Consider the following 17,081-nt stretch of genomic DNA (forward strand, 5'->3'; position numbering starts at 1 on the left):
TGAGGAGAGAAACTGTGATGAGCCTCACCATGGAGCTGGGATGTAGTGGTGCTTTAGAGCTGCTTTCCTTTCTCCTTCACCCAGCTTCAGCACAGCTTGTTTAACCGCGACCTTTAAATCCAGAAATGGCTTCTGTGGTGTTGTAAAGGTTGTCTACTGGTGTCCCAGGGACCATCATTGTTTGCTCTGGGGCAGGCTGATGGGCTAATGAATGGGCCAAGGAATCTTCTGGCAGCATTTGTTGGTAATTGCAACTCCATCTTACACCCAGAGGACATTCTGAAAAATGAGAAATTAAAATGTTTTAAAGACACACAAAGACCTGTCTTTTGTAAAGGGTATTTTAAAAGTGTTGCAGGTCCCTGTTTTCTCTGGTCTCAGTAATCTGTGAACAAAAGAAATCCAAAATATCTTTAAATACCTTTAATATCTAGAAAGTTAATAAACTATTTACTCCACCATACACATTCCAGAAAAGCTGTCTTCAAGACATTTACATTAACCATCAATTTGTATACTGTTTATTGTTTAGAAATGCTTGCTCTTTGTGGATGTTCTCCTTAAACAGGGAACATTTTGTTACCTGTCCCCAGTTCCTAGTTAAAAAAAATCCACTTCACCCATGTTCATTTAATACAGTTTTTAAAAAAAAAAAAAAAAAAAATTAATTTTTTTCAGAAAGCATTTTCTAAGTCCAGGCTAGGCTTGTATCACATGTCCTAGCAAGAGCAGGTCAGAAAAGTTTTGATGAAATTCATTGAAAAAGCTGGAGTTTGAACTGAATTCCTTCAACTGTAACACTTCAAGTTTCTTGACCTCTTGGTAGACCACAGGCATCGCTGCCACAGAAATTGCCTGGCTTCAGAGAGTAATGACAAGGACTCAATGCTTCTACAAGAAGCTGGAGAGACATAGGCACCTAGGTCTTCCCAGCCCTGCCCTCCACAGCCAAGACCTGGGTTTATTTGCCCTTGGAGACCTCAGGACTCTCAGGGCCGTAGCTCCACAGCAGGTTGGAGTTCCTTGCATGCATGGCTCCCTCGAGCAGTGCCTCTTGGATGAGAGACATGACAGTGCTCTGAAGTTGACTGCCTGAGAGCGGTTTAGTCCTGGCTCCAGCCACAGGTCTCCAGGCTCCCGTGTTCTGATCGTAGAACCCGGATGCTGAAGCTGGAAGTAGCTGCACAAGCTCTCCTGGGCCATTCCCAGAAAGAAAATCAATTTCTTGATCTTTAAAATTTCACAGCCTACCACACCAGCCTTCAAATCACAAGATGATGGCTCAGGAGCCTGGGAGTGTTCTACCCAGTCCAGGGAATTTGGTGGACAGTCAACCTGGAGAACGCTGGAGCTTCTGCATTCACCCAACGCTCCGCTCTTGGCAGTGGTTAAAGAAACAGCAATGCCATATTCTTTCACACTACAGGGCATCTGTGAGCAATTTTTGTTTTCAAAGCTCCAGTTCATTAGATATTTTTGAGCAACAGTTATTATTGTCTGCCAACTTGAAATTCTGTATTTAGGCCAACTCTGAATAAACCTGAATCGATGTAAAACCTGAGGACTAAGGACATGTAAGTGGCAAAATATATCTAGACTGGCAATGTTAGAGTCATCCCATCCTGAAGGCAATGGACTGTGTGTATGGTAAAAATCATGTCTATCAGTTTTCTTAAAGTAATGGATGGCTGTTAGCAATAAATTGGGGTCTCCAAAGTGCACTGAAATTATTTAGAGACCTTTCTTTCCACCCATCTTTCACTTTTAATGTCTATTGGCAATAGCAAATGTCTAAATGGATGCAGAAACCAAATCACGTGCCAGAGTTCATATATAGCACAAGCAGCAGGCAATTTAGATTACCAGTTTGGTTATTACTAATAATGCAAAATTGCTGTGAATGAGGCAAATTAAAACACTCTCAGACTTCTCCATTTCATTCAATTTCCTACATTTATTTTGGAGGTGGATTCTGCTGTGTTTATAGCTGAATCTTATGGATAATTATATACTCTCAGTGTTCAGCTTCATTATTTAGGCACAAATCCTTCTAGCACTTATGTATAATAAGCAAAACTTTATTCACTTTGCAAGTTCAATGGGACAACCCATTGTACATGAAAGCAAGCATATGAATAAATCTTCAAAGGATCAGAGCCTTAATTTGGACAAGAAGAATTGTATGTTGGAGTAATCTGTTGTTGGTTTAGTGAATGTTAAGTTCTTCCCAAAATACCAGATGTGGGGAAGAATGCCCAAAGAACAAAGTAGACATGACATCACCGAATTGTCATTGTAGAAATAACAGCATGCATGTAGCATAATCCAACATGTGGCTGATATGGACAATTTGATTTAATCTTTTTGTGAAATCAAAGTAAAATTAATGTAAACTGTAGCTAAATAGCCAAGCCATCAGCCAGTGCATCAAGTCCATTCTTAAACAATGGCACAGATCAAAATTCCTTCTTTTAAAAGAGAGTTTCAATTTTCCAAATAAAACGAGTTCATTTCACACCAGGATGCTGATCTTGCCCAGAGCAGGTCGCACAAGTATTAGTTGAGCTAGCAACCTGATTGCCCCTGGGGAGCACTGCTTCAGCCTCCCAACTAGGAGTAAAGGAAAATGCTCCTGTTTAGAAGTCATGGGGCCACCATGAACCCCCTCTACTACCAATCTCAAGCTGCTCTTTATATTTTGCCCCCACCATGAAATGACTGGATGCATCCACTTTTCCTGAAGGGCAAGCTGAGCCCAGCATAGGTACTGCTGAGTCCTGGATGCCTAAGAGAGTTAGCCACTCTGCAACTATACCCATCTGAACAATTAGTATTGGAAAATGCTTCATCTATTGCTAAATCCTAACTGGAACTAAAATAGTTTTCTTTGACATTAGCCTTGTCTTAAGATTTCAGAGTAGCCTGAGCAGGTTTCATCCTATTTGTGCTGAACCAATGGCAAAGTTGCTACTGAATTTGTGAATGCAGGACCTGGCCCAAGTAATCTCTGTGCTGTAAATTACAAAAGAATGATGCAGTTATTACCCTGTATTTCTCTTCAAATACTTTTTTTTTTCCTATTTTAATTAATGAGTTGGCCAACCTCTCTGGTGTGCTTTACTTACAAATGCTATAGCTACAGAGAATGAACCGTTATTGCTATGCCTAAAAAATCCTGAGGAGCATAGTGTGGATCCCTCAGCAGGTACTGATTTCATCTCCACACCGAGCATCAGGAGGTAGACTGGCTCCAGCCCCGAGCTGTCTTGGAAAAGGTGCAGCCAATTTCTGTGTTCCTGGATCCAAGATGACTCACATAGAAAAAAAGTGTGTGTTTCTGCAACCTTGGCATGGCCCATTATTATTTTCAAAATCCGTTACTTTGTCACTTGACTATACACCCAAAAAGGTGAATACTGACTGATTTTTCCCGGTACTATTCAGCTCAACTCTATTTTTTTTAAATTTGTGTAATTTGACAATATTTGATAGTATTTTGGAAGTGAGAAATAAAAAAGAATGTATTGTAATGATAAGAAAAACATCTGTTGAAGCCTTACAGCCATCCAAGGTTGTTTGTAGCTCTTTTAAGTTTTAAATAACATGCAGCAGTTAAAGTGAAGATTTAAATGATTAATATAATTAAGGCACCAGGGTTTTAACAGCAGTCAGAATGAATTCCTGTAAGCAATGTGAAAGGGGTTTAAAGCCTCTTTTTAAAAGATGGCTATATTTATACCTGAAATTTTAACCTCATTATCATATCAATTTTGTTATCTTTTTCAGTTTGGCAAAATATTTATTTACTGCAATAAACAGGAAGAGGCTCATATATATATGTATGTGATTACATCGAGGGCATATAAAGATGACTCCAGTCAGAGTTACAGTTCCAGCCTGCAGCCTGGTGGGAGGATCTGCTGAGTGAATTTCTACTCTTTTTTTTTTTTTCATTTTCTTCCCATTGTGACAGTGGAAGCTTCTCATACCACTGGCTGGGGCGTTCTACCTGGGTGAAGAGAGATATTATTCTGAGTGGACCATTTTGTCTTTAGAAGGTAAAAAAAAGGCCATATGGGGTGTGAAAGCAGATACAAGCTAGTATTTCTTCCCAGAGTGGTACTTAACAAGTCCTGCAGTAAGTCTATCCACAAGTTCATTACTGCAACAGCAAATAATTGTATCTATGAGTCTGCAAACATACGCTTCAACCATTTCTTAATTGTCCCGTAAGGTTGCCTGGGTGGATCACTACAGGTATCCCAGGGGCCACCATCCCAAAACCTGCCACCAATCTGCACCCTCCTTGGGCTGCTGCCCCACTTCGAGGGCTGCCTGGCTGTCCGAGCTGTCAGTCCGGATGGCCACCTTTTCTGCAAAAAGCCCAGCTGAATCCCAGGCAAACTTCTTCTCAATGTGAAAGCCAAATTTTGTCCAGTTGTCTCATTTCTTTAACTTCATGTCATCCCAGATGACAATTTTGCTGGCCAGCATCACCTGCCTCCTCCAAGCGCATACCCGGCTGTAGGCGAGGGGTTGCTGTGGAGCACATGAGTGCATCTGCACGCATCTGAGAGCACCTGGCCCCCACAAAAAATTATTACAATAAATGGCTTTCAGAGTCCCTGTGCGGTCTGTCTTGGTCAAGGGCTGCCTAAAATAGCAGCCCCCCATTCTGAACATCATCTCCATTTCTTTTTGGCTTGTTTTTTAATTTTTGAAAGCTTGCAGATATGATGCTTTCCTTTGGGCAGAAGGCCTGTGCACGTGCAACTGCTGTGAACCCATTACACCTGGAAAAGATCTGCTACCTCTGTTTAATTGAGCAATTTGACAAAGTGACTCCTTCAGGGCTTCTCTGAAGATAATGGGAGATTTATTAGTTACTTCACCAGTAGCAGGATCAGGCCCTTTCACTTCATCAGGCATGTCATCCATCTTCACATGAACAGGCTGACAGGACAGGGATTGAAATTTCACAGTCTGTGATATATTTAGAGATTGTTTAGATTGGATTAGGCTATGGAAAACACTGTGCTGACCAAGATAATCATCCTTCAGATATTGATCTAACCCCTGTCTGGTCTAATTTGTTCTTCCAAATCACATTGCCTGCAGCTACCTACCACTACCTTACAGTAATATTGCAATGACAGCTGCTGGGATCCCTGATTTTTCCTCAATGGAAATCAATGGTGAAACCCCAAATGACTTCAACAGTGCAGGATTGTGCCCTATGGGCCCTCTTTTTAGCACCACATTTCCACTAAAATGGATGCATGTTTTGAGCCACAATGCTGAAAATCAAGCCATAATAACCCAGCCCAGCCCAATAACACAGTGTTTAGCTATCTGGCATAGGCAGGGGAATGCATCCACAGAAATCATACCTACAATACTATATAGTGCTACCTAGACTAGCTCTGAACAAATTAGTGGGAGTCCTCAGGGAATGTGGCAGATTTCCAAAACCACTGTACCAAGGCTGACATGTGTGGCTCCAAAAGGGCTAAAATGTCCCCAGGAGACCATTGTACCACCATGGGTGTACTGCTTCCAACACAGCATTAGCTAGTTCCAGGACAGCTAAGGTATCTCTGGGTGGTGCTGCCTTGTCATACTTTCATTTAGACACATTTTTAGACCTTTGCTGAACTGGGTCTAAATATATACTTGTGGAACAACTCTATAACCTGGATCTCCATTCCGACCATGGATTTGGAATGCAACTCTGAACACTTGGGATGGCTGAAAAGGGCACACTAAGGGAATGACTCCTTGCAGCCCAGAAAGCTGGGGACTTTGCCAGCAAGGCCTAGTGTGGAATAAGGCCAGCAGGACTCTAATGCTGTGCCACCTTCTGTCAGATATAAGGCAGGCCCAGCGAAGCACTATTGCAGAAAGAAATAACAAAACGTTATGTTAGCTCTGTAAGTACAACTGGTTTATAGACTTGACATAGCATTTTAGTCAAAGCACACTATGGAAATCAAATGTATCCTTTGTCCTGGAGGGAGACAAGTGAATTAAGTGAATTGAGTTTCTTCTTCTAATGCTTTACACACTGCACAAAATAAATGTAAAGCTCTACCAAATCTATACAGATTTGGGATTTTGCAGTATTATAAAAGATTGCCCCCAGGGCAGAACAATAGGCTGCCTGATATTCCTTCCTAAGATTTGCTGCTAATTTGAATAAAACTAGTCTCCTGAGTCATGCTGTTTTTCCTAGAATCCAAGCTCTCATGTTTAGCAGATCACATAAGAAACTACAGATTTGTTTTTTCATTTAGTTTGTGGTAATCCCATGAACAAGACTATTCAAAGTGGCAGCCAGGTGTGCAGCAGGTTTTGGTGTAATATTGCTAGGTGTTTACTGAGGTCCTGTGCTAGTTCCAGAACTTGTGTTCTGTATTTCTTTGTTGCTGGAGGTGATGGAGGGTTTGCTCTATCTTTTGGCTTCCTGGTCCAGTTTGTGAGGTTCAGGGTCCATGTCAGCAGCACACACAGCTTCAACAATAAGCTTCAACAGCTTATCAATAGCTTTTGTTCCCAAACCAGTAACACTTCCCTCAAAACCCTCAGCATACTCCTACCCAGCATTACTTACTCTGAACTATAAAACCCTATGCTCATTGTTTCTGCTTTCATGGATTCCATGACAAGGGTAAGACATCCTGCCAAAACACCGGTTTTGCTCCTAAAAGCCTTGTACATCCATATAAAAACAGCAAATAAGAAAAGGTAACTAACCTCCTCTCTGGAAGCATTCTTCCTCAACTCATCAATGGCTTGATTTTTGTCAACTCTTGCAAGAGACAACTATTTATGTTGTACATCCTCCCAAAACAGTGGCAAGGAGGAATTGTTGGGGGAATGCTTTAACTAGAAAAAGCAACAAACTGTCCATGTCAGGATCAAGTAGATTTTAGAACTCATTATAACATTTTTAATAAACCAATAGAAGATTTAGCTACAACACTGGCCCACACTCATGTATGAGTTTGACTATGACTTCATGAAAAATTAATGGCAATTAGTCATTTTGACATCAGAAAAAAAAGAAAATGGAACTCCAGAAAATAGTCTTAGAAAGACAAAAGTTCATATTGTACCAATTATTCTGAAATTGAGTTTTAAGTATATGCTATACTTTCCAAATATACTTGCAATATCTCACTTCTGATATTTCTGATTCTTAGAATTTTCAATAACATAAATATTTCCAAGAATTTCCTTGATTGGTTCATATATTATTAAGTTCAACATTTGAGATAACTGTAGTAGAAAGTTTTAACTGTACATATAAAAGAAAGAGTGTGATTGAGTTGTAATTTAGGAGATTATTTGCTGCAGCTAAACAGATAGGATGGCCTGAGGACATGAAGCTGTCACAGCAGAGGCAGATACGGACTGAGATCAGAACAGCAGGTGAAAATATGCAAACATCTATCAATATGGTAATAAAAAGGATATCATAATGACAATGATCTTTCTTCTAACTTAAGCTTCAGTGGGGCTGGTTCTTGTTTTGCTTTGCTCTTGCACCACACAGCTATCAGAGTACTGAGTAGCAAACGGGCATCTTCTCCCTCAAAGAAGAGTGTTTGATGTCAGAAATGGGTCTTGCTCTATAGCAAAAGGTCCAGAGTTCTCGATGTGACTAAGAGGGACAGAATTAGATACTCAAATACGCTTGGGATACTCAGCGTGACAAGCGTTGTGCTGGGGAGCTATGCAATGCTTGGGTCAAAGATTTCTGAATTGCCGTCATGCCTTGCCCTTCACTGTTCCGTCAGCCACCTCAGTGTGGTTCAGTACAAAAGGTCCAATGTCCAGCTCCTGCTATTGCCTGCCCAGAGTGAAACCAGACACGGCTCCTCTCACTAACATTTTAAGCATACTCAGGAGCTAGAATCTGACATCTCCTCTTCACAGATCTGACATAAAGCAGGTGCCTGTCCTAACTCTGCCTGCCTGTTGGCCCCAGCTCCGGCATGCTTCACTGCTTGCAGCCAGCTCACAGCTCCTCTAAACACATGGATAACAGCCCAGGCCAAGATGAGGACTCCAGTTCCTTGAAGCAGGCACAAAGACACGAAAGGTGTTTGAAACCTCCAGGAATCCATGCCAGGGTCTTTCCAGGCCAGGAGGCAAGAGGTGGAGTGGCAAGAGCATGTCACAAGGAGGTGAGACCACAGAGCCACACTCCTCCTTAGTGGAAGTGCAGTTGGAGTAGGGCGTGAGGAACTGCGGTCACCTGCTGGAGGAGAGAAGGGGATGTGGCAGGTCCCCAGGTCATGGCATGACCGTGGCATAGACTCAACTCATCCACAAGTGAACAAAGTGCCACCACCACTGGGCCTGGCTGAACAGAGCAGAGAGGTAGGTTTTAGGAGTTAACATCCATGACTAGGGTAGAGAAAAAGAAATCACCCTGGAAAATCAGGGGGAGAGATGGAGAGGTCAGCAGCCATATGCAGGGCTGAGGTTTATAAATACAACCCTTTCTCGTTTCTAGGCTTCTAGATAGGAATCAGATTTGAGCACCAATGGAAGGTGCCCGGGCTGTCACACAACGCATATCACGGTACAACTCTTCGACAGATGACGGCACACGTTCACTGTGGGTTTTCACCCAAGTACATACATTTCACAAGAAGCAGGACTGCTGCTTTCTTCCCACAAGAGGGCCCTACAGCTTCACTCTCCAGCCTAAGGAGTTTGTGGTATTTAAGGTAGAGCTTGTGAATAACCGCAGTCCCACGTTGCCTGGAAGAGGCCACGGTGGGGTATATATTGTCACATACTCAGCAAGGAAATAGTCCTGCCTGCTATGACTGTGTAAGTCATACTTGTGACTCCTTCCAAGCCAGAGGAGCAGGATTTGAGCCATAGCAGGAAAATAAGCCTCTATTAAAGAGAAAGAAATAGTTTTCAGGGCCCCCCCCGGTTAGAGTCGAGAGGTGAGATTACGTGGACCCATTTTCTACATGCTGCGTTGTGGGAGGAACCTGTCTCAGCTTGTTATGTAGAGTTGCAAACAAAAGTAACCACAAGTGGTATAAAAAGGATTGATTTCAACAAGGCATTTTGCAGTAATGCTATCCACTGGTGGGATAACAAGCAGAAATGTTAGAGAAGTGAGACAAGATAACAGGCAGGCTCACAGGCATGTCTCCTTGGCTGGTAGTGCTGACATGGTCACTAAATAAAAAATGACTGGAGGAAGCACGGTGTAACCCTGACTGGTCCCTCCCTCACCATCTCCTGGGGCTCCCTGGGGGAGTCCTTCACTGGGGAGACTGCAAGGACTCCTGCCCAAGTTTGCAGAGAAGAGCACCCAAAGGATATCAGTCCCCTAGGAAAACTCAATCCCAGCATCTTGCAATACACAGTCAAAATTTGACCCCTGCTGCAGATCCTAGAGAGGCCAGATAGGAGCAATGTCTTAAGCAGTGCAATGCTGGTAAAAACTTTCCATTTCTCCAAGTGTTTTTTTCAAACTAAGAGCTGGGTCCATGCCTTACCACAGTGAGCTGTAAGTGAAAACCAGCACAAGACACATTTCCTCCCTGTCATTTCTTCTCATTGGTGTGTGCTGGTTCTTGCTTTATCTAAAAGGAAGCAGGATCAAACTTCAAAAAATAAAGTTCTAGACCATCCAAATTAACTTCTTTTTTCCTCTTAAAGTGAACTACTTATACTACTTTTAATACTAACCAAAAGATCTTCCTACAATGATTTTTTTCAGTGCTGGAAGAAAACCTAATGTCAAAACACTATTTCATACTTTATATGTCATATTCTTCAATTACATTCTTCTTTTTTCTCCCTTAACTTCAATAAACCATTCAAAATATTTTTAAGGATGGTTATGACAATTGGAGTCATATACAATCACCTGACATAAAATGCCAACCACAGCTACACCACTAACTCCCTATGCCCTCTTGAGCCTCATTAATGCCCTTTCAGCAAACCAATGCTATGGCACAACCTCAAATACTATGTAAAATTCCTCTTGTTGTCTTAAATGCTCTGAGAAAGTTATAAAGGAGACTTACAGCAACTTTTTGCACTACAGACAGAACAGATCTTTACAGTGTTTGCAGAACAGACGAACAATAGACTCTTGAAGAGTAAAACAAGCAAGCAAGCAGAACAGCCAGCTACACTCAATACATATCAATCCCAGGAAAAATAAATGTTTGTACAAAGCTGCACAATCAATGTGGTCACCTAGAGGTTTTTTTCATCATTTATTTTATATATTGACTAAATCCAAACATTTTTTACTTGGGTTCACGTCCAGGTTCAAGGATGACCTTCTAGTTAACTCAAAACAACTAAGTGCTTATTTAGCTATGGATGAAAATGGTCACAATTAATAGCTTGTTCAAAGCTAGCAGAAGTAATACTGTTGCCAGACTATTGGTGCAGTGCATTTGCCAACCCTTTTCTGCTTCATTGCTGCATATGAAGTATTTATTTTGAGTCTAAAAAATGCACAGTTTTGCTTTGTTTATCAACGATTGCAATGTTATTGTGGAGACCCCATCTGGAAAGAAGCGGGCTAACAACAGCTCACGGTGATGTTATTTTAATACACCATTTGCTTCAGGCAGAGGTCCCTGTTTCTATATAGCTCCTTTTACATCACCTACACTCACGAGTGCTTGTGAGAGGAAAATGAAAAAAAAAAAAAACAACCCACAATTATAAAAAGTTACAGTTCCTTCTTTGCATTGTGGTCCAAATTTAGGAAGTCATGTCTCAACTACCTCTAGTCAGCAAAGAATTTAAGGCAGCATTTGACTCTAAACGCTTGGTAATATCCCAATGAAATAGAAGTAAAATATACGCTTATGCACTGAAGTGGATCATCTATATCGCTACAGTGGGATTTGGCCATTTCAAATATAATCAGCTAATTTAGATTAGAGATTCCCCCAACCGTGAGGGGAGAGACATAAATCAGTCCCCTTGGCCACTGTTCCAACCCATCTGAGAGCCCCACGTCAGGCAGGCTCAGGGCTTCCCGGACATGCCCGCCTGTCCCTGGGGTGGCCGAGGGACAGGCAAGCTGAAGCTCTCCCCTCTCCCAGCTGCTTTCTGCAGTGCAGGGGTATTGCTGAGTGTTACCTGGGGCCCCCTCAAGAGATACAGGTGCTGCTGGGGGCAATTGGTCTGGTTTATTTGAGACTTCCTTTAGAAAGGATGGATCTTTTAAAGAATTCATCCTTCTAAATTATGGGAAAGGACTTCCTGACATACAATCCAGTGAGTTTATGAGTGCTATCCATTTTCTCTCAAGTAAAGTACTGCTTCGCAGAATCTGGCTGGCAGCAGAAAGGACCTTTAAAGTCAGAGGTCCCTTCATCCTAATACCATGTTCAGTCAGTGTGTCTCCTCAATATCTGCACAAAATCCTTTCTGCTTTGCATTACAGATGTCATGCTTGAGGCAGTATAAAGCTAGTGAGGCATCAAATCAAGTGTGGGTTCATAACAAGCAAGTGGAGCTGGATGATATGAAAGCTCCAGAACTATGATGGACATCTCTACCAAGTCCATCATTACAGCAGAAAGTCACTCACAGCTGGACATGTCTCTGCCTAATGGCTGTACATGGTTATATTCTGCTCAAGACATTCTTTCTGTTAAAAAACCAGAAGAGCCAGGTTAAAAAAATAAGAGAAGTAGCAGCTTGTTCAATGAAAATGTCAAAGGGATAGCTCTGCTAAGTTGTGCCACTTTCAGTATCCTCTGGTATTTGGGCATGGGGTCATTCCCACATAGGCAGACTGCCTCTCACAGCCACTTCCAGCTCTCCTTTATTAGCTTTTTATAGAAAGGACACAGTACGAATTATATGGCACTTACCAGTACTGAACAGAAAATGTAACGGATCACTTATCGGGGCCACGATTTTAATTTGGAGTTTTCTTCCACTATTTTATCAATTTTTGCTTCAGCTCCTACTGCTTTGACTAAGATTCAGAAGCCTCCTGGAATAAATATGTTATAAAGAGAGATTCCCCTGGTCCATGCTGATGGACTCAGAAAGCTATTAGAAGAAGTGGAATCAATTGGTATTTAGAATAAGTTTGCAAGCACTTCTGCCTATTTTATTACCCTTAGACACTTTCTGTCTGCTTTAAGATTCACTGTTGGTTATTTAGGTCAGGTTTATAAGCTAGTCTCATTCTGTGCTTCTCTCAAGCATCCTGTGAAACCTGTGCAGGATTCAATTTGCTAAAGATTTATGAGTCCTTCCCACTCCAGAGTCATATACATCATATGGAAACTATTGTGCAATGGAGAGCTTCGAGGTAGTCCCTCGCCGGCTGTCTCCAGAACGGCATTACAAACTAATAGCTTCTGAAAAGAACCACCATTAACAGTACCGTAGTCTTTTTTCTTGTTGATTTTTTAAATTTAATTTAGGCCCATTGTGTCTTTGTGTCTGAATATTTTCTAGCCAAGTCCTTGAACATTACCAGGAAAGCAGGGGAGGGAAAAGAAGATAGGAACTGCTACTTGGTTTCAGCCGCTGGGTCCCAGTTAGAGCTAATGGACTGACATGTCCAAAAATTGAACCCCTGAGGTGGTAGTCAGAATATTTGCATGTGTATATTCTAGCCCACTGTCTCTTCAAATGAAGAGGCACAGCATAAACACTGCTTTTCAATTGTCTTACCTCTTGTAACCAAGTTGCTACCTTGCCTGCAAAGAATATACAAACCAAAGAGAGCAATGGATGAACTGCATTAGTATGAGGTTTGTCCAGCATACGGATATAAATATGTACTAGGGAGAGACCCCTGTGCTCAGACAACAGATCCACCTAGTGCAGCAGCCAGCAGTAACCAGAAGCAGAAAGCACATTAGAAAACAGGACAAATATAAAGTGATTATTGCCTGCTCTGCATTACAGCTCCTAGCATTCAGAAGGGTGGTATCCAAACCATTATTTTTAGTAACTAAAGACTAGTGTTTAGTAACAGTGTTTAAACCTCCTTAAATTTGTCTTTTCCCATCTTCAGCTTATACATATGCCTGACCTATAGAAATGCATGTTGCAAAGGAGCTCGTAATTTGACTGCATCGAGTGAAAGTATACTGCTCCTGGTGTTTTTAAGGTGCAGTTTGCCTTCTAGTTCATATCCTGTGAGAAACAGTGAAGCTCCTTTTTCCATTCATCTTCCTTGCACCACCCAAATTATAAAACTCTGTTATTTTCCTCCCTTTCCCTTAGTCATTTCTTCCAAGCTGAATAGCAGTAATCTATTTAGATTTTTGGAACATGGAGGATGAGCCAACTGAGAGCTTATGGGTCAGGATTAGAGGGCAGACCAATGTGGGTGACATTGTGGTGGGTGTCTGCTGCAGACCACCTGATCAGCAAGAAGAAGGAGATGAGGCCTTCTTCAGACAACTGGAAGAGTTGCAGGTCCTGGTCCTCATGGGGGATTTGAACCAACCCGGTATCTGCTGGAAGGGCAAAACAAGGAATCCAGTAGGTTTCCAGAGCGCACTGATGATAATAAGGCATCCCTGGACCTGACAGATACAAACAAGGAAGAACTGGTAGGTAGGTGAAGGTCAGGGGCCAGACTTGGCTGCAGTGACCATGAGATGGACTTCAGGATCTCAAGAGAACGGAACAAGTCAAATGGCAGGATCATGACCTAGACTTCAGGAGAGCAAACTTTGTCCTATTCAGGGACCTGCTAGGAAGAATCCCCTGGGTATCCTGGGGGTAGAGGGATTCAGGAGAGCTGGTTGATTTTCAAGCATCACCTCCTGCAAGCTCAAGATTGGTCCATGCACATGTGCAGGAAGTCAAGCAAAGGGGTATAGGAGGCCTGTAGGGACAAATAAGTAGCTCCTGACAAAGCTCAAATGAAAAAGTAAGTCTACAAGAAGTGAAAGCAGGACTAGGTAACTCAGGAGGAGTATTGAGACACCCTCAATGTGCAGTGAAGGGATTAGGAAAGCCAAAGCCTGCCTGGATTTGAATCTGATGAGGGATGAGAAGGCAGCAAGAAAGGTGCATAGGCAGCAAACGAAGACTGGGGAAAAATGGGCCTACTGCTGAATGGAGCAAGGGACCCAGTGACAAATGGCACAGAAAAGGTCAAGGTACTCAATGCCTTCTTTGCCTCAGTCTTCATTGGCAAGTCCAGCCTTTAGGAACTGCAGGCCCCTGAGACCAGCAGGAAAGTCTGCAGCAAGGAAGACTTATCCTTGGTGGGTAAGTATCAAGTTAGGGAACATCTAAACATCTCAGTTTTGGAGATATTCAAAACTCAGCTGGACATGGTCATAAGCAACCTGCGCTGGTTGCTCCTGCTTTGAGCAGGGGATTGGACTAAATCTTCAGAGATGCCTTCCAACCTTAAGAATTCTGTGACAGTTCATGTTTCTAATCATCCTTCTCCACCTTTATATCTTACTTTTCCAATCCAGCTATGACTTTTCCCTTTTTCTAACACAGTACTCATTGCATTTACTGACCAAGAAATGGGTATACCCTGGAGTTACACAGTGGCATGATGACATACTTGCTCTCTGTTCCTTTGCTAATAATCTCTAAACTTAATTTGCTTTTTCATTCACTGTTGAACTTAAGGCAACATTTTTGCATACCATGATTCCAAGACAGGTAAGACAGAGCTCATCACTGTGCATTTTAGCTACAGTTGTTTCTTTTTTTCCCCACCTACATGTATCATTTTGCATTTACTGACATTAAATTTCATCCACAATTTTACTGCCAAAACACTCTGTATCATGAAATCAGAAGGATTTCATGACTTCAAAGCCTTTTTTGACTATCCTAAAGCATTTCCTATTTTTCTTAAGCTTTTCTGCCTTTGCACCTTCACTCCTTTTATTGTTGATCATGTAAGAGTCGTGAACAACAGCAGTCTCAGCACATTTCTTTGGGGGTGACCACTGGTAATTCTCCACATCATAGAAGTGATCAGTAGTTCCCACACTACAATTTAACCAGATATTAATAATCCATGAAAGGATGTTTCATCTCGCCCCAAGATGATTTAGTTTCTCTAACAGTCTTTAGTAAAAGACTTGGTCAAAGGCTTTTTGGAAAACCAGTTCAACAGTACCAATCTCATACATGGTGAGTTCTTCAAAGAAATCTGGTAAACATATGCAACACAATTTTCCTTTATAAAAGTTCAGTTGGGCTCTTCCTCAGTTTATAACACGTATGTATGTTTAGTAAGTCTAGTCATTCATGTTATACCTCCACCAATTTGTGAGTAGAGATCAGATTTAGTGCTCTGTAACCTCAGCAGATTACCTTAGACCCTTTTAAAAAACCCTGGTGTCACCTTCCTTCCTCTAGTATCTCAAGGGTAACTTCAAAACACCATAAAATTTACATACTATTCTATAGTAAGTTATATTAAAAAGTCTCTTAGAAACAGACCAGTGATTTGTAGCTGAAATGTTGATTTTTCACAAGGGCTGAATCACTTTGTGGATTAAAGTACAGTTTTTAAACTATGACTCTTCTAGGGCTTTTTTAGAAACACAGCAATATCTCATTGCTCATTTATCAGAGTATTTCAAAACATGTTTTAAAAGCAAAATTAAACCTTGTGAAATCACTGCATCTTTTGGATATAGATAAAATTGATTTTTATCATTGCCATCTCATTCACAGGTGAAGCAATGACTCACTGAAGAGCACAAGAGTCAGTGCCAGAGCCAGGAATAAATACAGACATCCTATCATTCAGCACCTTGCACTAGACATTAGTTTGCATTTTCTTTCCCGATTTATTACACTGCAAGATTGAAGAAAACTAGAAAGCTTTTAAGTGTGTCCCTGCTTTACAAGACTTTTTCCTATGAACCCTTCCTGATTTTCATTATGACTGTGGCTCATGATAACTCTGCAGAAAAAAAATATAAATTACTTTAATTCCATATGTATAAGATAGTTTTAATGAAACAAACCCCATCTAAGAATCACTTCTTTCCTAATACCTAACTGACATTTTTTAATTAGGCTGGCTGACCAAAGTTTACCCACAGTGCTATTCTGGCATATAGTTCATACTGCCAGCAAAGATGCTTTCTGACTGAGACGGTATGAGCTGTTTTTTTCCCAGACAAAGCAAGGGTGGATACATACCTAACCTGTAAAGTCTGGGACAAAATGTGAGACTCCCTGTGAATTAATGAATGTGAATATGGACTAGCAGCTCTGATTCTCATCTCAGTGCAAGAAGGGTTCTGATTAACCTGTCTGGTAACCTATTCAGAAATCTATTCCTATGTGTGTATGAGGTAAAAAGCTTATAACAAGAATTCTGTATTTGCTGGACAAGGATATTTTGCATTCTCTTTGTACAATCATTGGTAACTATGTAGAGCATGTGGAACAAGAAGTAGCCCAGACTGTGTATTTTTTATTGGATTCTTCTCAATTTGACACCAATGAACCATTTATAAAATCTCCTTTGGCTTTCTTCATGTGTACTTTACCTTGGAATTTCCAGATTCCCTCTTTTTTGTGACAGAAAGCTCCAGGTGATCTGGAAAGTTCCCTGTTCTTCCAATCAACTGGTGGGTATTTACAACATGTAGTCAAAATGGATGTATCATGGTAAATTATACCAGCATTTCCAATTTAACATACTGGCCCTTTTCCAAATGGTATAGCAGAACAAATAAATTTCATATCAGATTTCCTTTTTGCCTGCTGTTTACATTATTAACCATAGAAATATTTTTGCCAGGAATAACTGACTGCAAGTAGCACTTGCGCAAGATTTCACATGCAATAACTTGATCCACATAGTACTCTGTATGGTTTTGAATATTTTCTTACTGTTCAGAGCACCAGAGGAGCTATTGCTTTTCTAATTATTACTGCTGAAAGCCCTGCTCACCAAGAGAAGCTAGGCAAAGGTGGACACCAGCACAAAAAAGGAAATTATTATTAAAAGAGCACTGCCTGTGTACATGCTGTACCCTGCTCCTAAAGGCTTACATTTGAAGGTCAAGAGCTGCTATGTCAAAACCTTTTGCCTTTTTCAA

The 17,081-nt window shown here is 41.3% G+C and overlaps 1 long non-coding RNA gene across 3 annotated transcripts in view; it reads right to left on the reverse strand.

Moving 5' to 3' along the window:
• Positions 1 to 32: 32 nt before the first annotated feature.
• The window catches only part of LOC121233260, a 29,332-nt gene continuing 12,283 nt past the window's right edge, over positions 33 to 17,081 (reverse strand). For 2 of the 3 annotated variants that reach the window (XR_005932250.1, XR_005932249.1), the window contains 2 exons: positions 6,754 to 6,885; positions 3,758 to 4,009 (listed from right to left, as the gene is read on the reverse strand). This is a non-coding gene — a long non-coding RNA (uncharacterized LOC121233260). Of the gene's footprint in view, positions 280 to 3,757; positions 4,010 to 6,753; positions 6,886 to 17,081 lie in introns of those variants that run through there. The other variant, XR_005932251.1, reaches the window with a different exon arrangement.

This window comes from Aquila chrysaetos, chromosome 4 (genome assembly GCF_900496995.4).
Source record: "Aquila chrysaetos chrysaetos chromosome 4, bAquChr1.4, whole genome shotgun sequence".
NCBI classification, from domain to species: Eukaryota; Metazoa; Chordata; class Aves; order Accipitriformes; family Accipitridae; genus Aquila; species Aquila chrysaetos.